Source organism: Geospiza fortis, unplaced genomic scaffold (genome assembly GCF_000277835.1).
Source record: "Geospiza fortis unplaced genomic scaffold, GeoFor_1.0 scaffold55, whole genome shotgun sequence".
NCBI lineage: Eukaryota > Metazoa > Chordata > Aves > Passeriformes > Thraupidae > Geospiza > Geospiza fortis.
Window position 1 is genome coordinate 4,685,819 of NW_005054308.1, and position 5,786 is coordinate 4,691,604.

The window sequence follows — 5,786 nt, forward strand, 5'->3', positions numbered from 1 at the left end:
AGGAATGGGCAGGACAGGCTGTGTGTCATCCTACCCATTTCTCTGAAGCCCCTTTTCAAACTGACATTAAGACAGAAAATAAGAAGGAACGGGTTTGTAGGTGACAACAGCACCAGACCAGACCTCTGTCCCACAAAGGCTCCATCCCAGGGAGATGGGGCTGGAGAGGGAAGTAGAGATACCACTGCAGAGACCAATCCTTTCCCACTGAGCCCTCCCCATTCCCATCAACTCAGCATCCATATCCACCCCATTGTACTTAAATGCTGAAGATGAACTGTCCTTCCTTAAATTTGTCATCAAAGCCATTTACATTTCTGGTTCTCAGACTCTCTAAGGCAATGAGCAAATCACCCTGTTGCAGTGTGATGCAGCTCATCACCCCAAAAGCCAGAAACCAAATGCAAACTGAAGCAAACTCAAGAGAAAGTTACACACCATCCCATGGCACAGATTTCACAGATTGTCTTTTTCTTTTTGTACCTTGCAGAGACAATACCAAGACTGAACAAATACAAAAATCAACTCTATGGCTCAGAGTGGCACCTCGCCAGAGATATTACAGTCCTGGAGAAGCTGAAGCTTCCTTATCCTCCCCCTTGTTGCTTGGATACAACCGTCATCAATTCTCACTACATTCACTGCAAAACAATGGAAATTCAGGATCATCTTAATCCATCACAGCACTGTCAGGGAGCCCTGACACCCCTGCCTGCTGCTGTGCTTTCTGTAATAACTCTGACAAATGCCATGGGGCACCGGGTAACACAAACTGAGGATGCAAACACAGGACTGAGCTCATCATCTCAGCTGTGATTTTACCTGGGCAGCTTTGTTACCCCTGCAGAGCAGCTTCCAAAGCAAACACGAGCACACACAGCAGAGCACAGTCCTGTCACTGCTGCCCTGTGAAGGCTCCTTCTCCCACCACAGCCAAAGAGCTTTTGCAGGGCCTGGTGATGCCTTCAAACCTGCTTATGATCACACAAGCCAGCTCCAGTCTGGGGCACTGATCCCAATCCCTGCAACTCACTGCACACCTGGAGGAAGGGATGGGCTGGCTCTCTCAGGGCTTGAGGAGGGACCTGACACTGTCCCACAGCAATGGTATTGTAAGTGTTGATCCTAATTACAATGAAAAGCCAAAAATCTTAATCTGGGCTGGGTGCTGCATGAACTCAATGCAAGATCTTGCTGCCTGTCCCTCAAGAGTGACAGCACTGCTTCTCCCCTGGAGCATGGGCACTTTAGGCAGGGCTGTGGGGCCACTTGGATGGTTCTGGAGCAGCATCTTCATGTTTGACCAGCCCCTGACGTGGACAGAGCATCCTCTGTGATGAGAAATCCGTGGAATCAGCTCAGCATCACCACTGCCTTTCTGGGGATTTAACACCAGTGTCCCCCCCGTGTATTTGTGCCTTTATTGTGGGAGAGGGATGGTTTATAATCCATTTCTAGCGAGAAAGGGAAACATACTCCAAAGGATGAAATAATATATTCCAGCTATAGCATTGCCACAGACCAGGGCATGTTTATGTCAGAGGTGCCTGCTCAGCTGACACAGGGTCAGTTTTGGGGTGCTCATACCATGATAACAGCCCAGGCTCAGCCCTTCCCATCTATCCCAGGACTATCCCTGTCCCTGTTGCACCAGTTGCCCTTGGCCATGCTGCTGTCCAGGTGTCCATCCCTGCACCCTCACCAGGGACAGCCAGCCCCAGTTTTCTTCTGATTTCTCCTTCCCTGCAGGTGGAAATGCCTGCCCAGCCTCACTCCCCTCCAGGCAGGAGCAGGGGCACGACTCAGGCAGCCCTGGCTGGGGTCACCTCCACCAGTGCAGGCAGGGAGGTGAAGTTTGGGGTGCAGGTGCCAGCCTGTGCCAATGGACACAGACAGCACATCCCAGGGCTGCCCAGCATGCAGAGCCAGCCTGGGGCTGCGCTTGTGTGGGGGCTCAGGGACCTGGCACAGCAGCTGGATCTGTGCTGTTTCCTTTGCTCCCTCTCCCAGAAGAGAGAGCAGGGACGGCTCTGGCAGGGAATTCACACCATCATTGCCCCTGTGTGCCCCACAGCCCCTCCCAGCAGGCTGGCAGGGACACTTCTGCTCGGAGATTGAGGCACTGCCCCAGGCTCTCCCCTCAACAGGTCACGCTGCTGCACAGTGACCATCAGCAAGCAGAGAATCTAATTTATTAATACACAAAGTGCAGGTTCTGCAGATGATTTTGCCAAGCAGTCTGGAGGGGGATGGATTTTGGCCTGGCACTGCTCCCTCCTCCCTGGTCCCACCCCAGCTGGGGGCTGCTCCCTCCCCCAAAGCCCCAGCACAGCCCCCCTGCATCCCAGCAGCATCCCTCCTTTCCCCCAGCCTGCTTCCCTTCAGCTGTTAAACCCCTTGCCTGCTGGATTACCTTTAAATTATGCCCCCAGTGCCCTTTCATGGATTATAATTCTGCATGAGATGTTTGTGCTGTATCCTCCCCCAGTATTAAAGTGTCAGGAGTGTATCCCCAGGCCATCCATCTTCAACACTTCCGTGAGGGCTTGGCAATTCCCTGGCATGAATATTATGGCTCTCCATGCAGAGCCTCCATCACTCAAGCTGACAAGTGTTAGAATCTCCTCTCTTGAGCAGGGTAAGTGACCTTTTCATATGCAGTGTAGATTCCTGGTCACGCTGCATCTGCTGCAGGGAAACCAGCGAGTGCCAGGATTCCCTCCAGCCTTAAAAAACAAGGCAAAAGTCCTTTTCCACTTGCAACACCAACCCTCATCAGGAAAAAGTTAAAGGGCCTGAATCAGCCCCTGGTTACCTGCTGCTAGTGCCAGTCCCAGAGAGGAGGATGAAAAAGCATCCATTTGTGGGATTAAATCCATGGGATTTATCAGCAGGAATTTTCAGGGAAAGATGGGAGGATTTGGGTGTCTGGCTTGTTGGAGTATACAGGAAAGATTTTTGTGACCAGTTGGTGACTTTAGTGACTTGGAAACCTCAACTGTAGCTTTCAATATATTTTTAAGTGAGATACCTAAAGTTAGATCCCTAAACCAGCCTGATTTTCAAAGATGCTGAACTCCAGGGCTTCCCACAGTTGCGTGCAGGAGCTTCCCTCTACCTGTGCCTGGGGAGAAGCCGAGGCAGAAAACAGCCTTTAAAGCTTTTTGCAGCTCTGACTTCCCAGCTGTGCTGCCCTGGGGACACTCCAGTCCCTGTTACCGACAGAAAGTGAATCCCCTGGGGCTGAGCTGTGTGGGGATTCAGGTTAAATCCCTCCCACAAAATTCACACGTTACCCCAAGTCTTTGGCTAAAGGGGTGCCTAATTTATTTTCTTTTCCCTCTAGAGGGCAAAGGGACTTTCAGAGGAACTTTGCCACCTTCCCCTTACAGAGGGACTGGTGCTGGCTCAGAGCCAGCGCAGAGCAACAAAAACTTGTTAACACCTTTTCGGCTCCCTGTTAATAAAGTCAGGGCAATTAACAACTTCACTATTTACAAAACAAATCCTCTTTGCAACACCTGAGAAAAAGAGTTACAAGCGTTTCCCAACCATTTCTCAGTTGGGGAGGACACCTACAGTAACTGTCTGCTGGGATGGGCTGCATCTGCTTTCCCTGGCTGCAGAGAACATGGAATGCTGCATATTCAGTATGAATTCATGCTGCACTGCCAGCCAGGAGTCCTGATCAAGCACAGATCTACTGGGAAAGGTTCCAAAGGTTTCTCCAAGGAGAAGGAGGTGTACAGGGAGTCAATTTATTTCCCACTTGCTGGTCCATATTTCTGGTATGAAATGGTACAAGAGATGGACACAGAGCAGGTTGGTCCCTCCAAAAACACCCCCAGGGTGGCTGGGAGGGAGCTGGTGATGTACAGTGTATTTACACCTCTGCTGGGGATGCACAAGCTCCCCCACCTCTTTTTCTGGTTCCTTGCTCTCTCCTAGGACACAATCCACTTTGCAAATCACTGCTGGCTTACAGTGCAGTAAATTCCCCCTTTTCAAACAAGCCCCAAGGAGCTCAGCCACATAACAGAAGATTGACAGATTACAGAAAATCAGATAAATGTAACTTGCAATGTACTTTCAAAACTAATTCCTTCCTTCCTTCTCTTTTGCTCTCCTATCCCATTCCCCATTTACCAAACACACAGAGTGGCTCATATTTTATGAACAAGAAGGATGAGGTGCTCCCTAATTAAACAATTATTTATCTGTAGAGATGGCTGCTGGGACAGCTTCACACAAGAACTCTCCCAGACAAAGTGGACTTAGTCCAAACACTCCTGGAGATTAGAAAAGACCCTTTTAAAGTGTGCACCAGGACCCACACTCACTGGACTCTGGGACCCACACTCATTCCTCCCAGAGGGTCTGAAATGCAGAGAGGAAAGGAGAGGAAGGTGGTGTCACTCTAAGTGAAGTAAGGAGCAGAGATTGATGGCCACAGCTAAGAAATGTTCACCAAATGCAGTCAGGATGCAAAGAAGAGTTGCAGTCATGTGGGACAGAGTGAGTTAGAGCCAGAAAATGAAAGGGACTAACCCTAAATCTGTCATAAATGGGATAGCAGAGCTGTACAAGCAGTAGGATGTGATGGGAAATAGACAGGGAAATAGATCTCTAATAGTATTTTAGCTATTCTTTCTCTTTCTCTCTCTATTCTTTCCTCAGTGTCCCATGCAACATTAATTGAAGCCGCTTGTGGCATGGCCAGGAGAGAATAGCTCGTCAGGGGACATGTGAGCACAGAGCCTGGACAGTAAAGGGCCCTTCATTTCCTCCTCTGATGCTTTCAACAGCACATGGGATGCCATAAAAGATGGTAATGATGAGCTCAGTGGAAGGACTGTAAAACAGTGGGGAGAGGCACAGGGTTTACCTCACTTGGGCTCAAACTCGGGCCATGCATGGGCTGAGTTTGCTGGTTGTAAGCTCTGCTGGCACCATGGCTGCACTGCCTGTCCCATCTGCCTGGCTGCCAATGCCCAAACTGGGCTCTCATGAGGTGCCTGGTCTGAAATGTTGGGTTGTGATGTCAGTGGGACTCTCTTTATTGACTCAGATCAAGCCTGGACACATTTCTTCTTCTCACATCTCTTCTCAATTCCACAGGCTTCTCTAGCTCACAGAGCTGGGGCTCCTGGTCTGACACTTCTAGAGGATCATCCATCAAGAGCTGAGTTGGCAGTTTTAAAAGCAATAATTTCTATTTCTCTCCCTTTTGCCCAGTGCCTTGAAGCTAAACCTACTGTGGCCCAGCTCTTCATTCCCACTCCTGCCAGGCAGATTTCTGCTGGCCAGCTGCCATCACTTGTGATAGGGACAAGGCACCTCCTCCCTAAGTGGATTTTGAAGCCAATGAGCAGGAGAATAATTAAATTAACTCAGCCGTGAAAACCTCCCGAGGTGCCAAGCACTCCCAGCATTACAGCTGCACCACAGGTGTCGGGAGAGCAGGTAATTCCAGTCAGGGCCAGGCTGCAGATGTGGCTCCCGGGGACATCTCTGCTGGCACAGGAGCACCAGCCAGTCCTGGACAGGAGCACTGGGAAGAGACGCTCAGGATGGCTCTGCTCAAGCCAGCTCGAGTCCAGGAGTAAGACAATACATTTATGCTTTGATGTGCTCAAGTTAATAAGATTTATCCCAGGGCAAACACAGTTTTGCTTCCCAGGCTGGACTGCTTCACTCTCCTATTTCTTGTTTGTGCCATGGGCTTTCCCCCACAGGCTGCGAGCTCTGTCATCTCAGGCCTCAGCCTCTGATTTACCAACCAACCT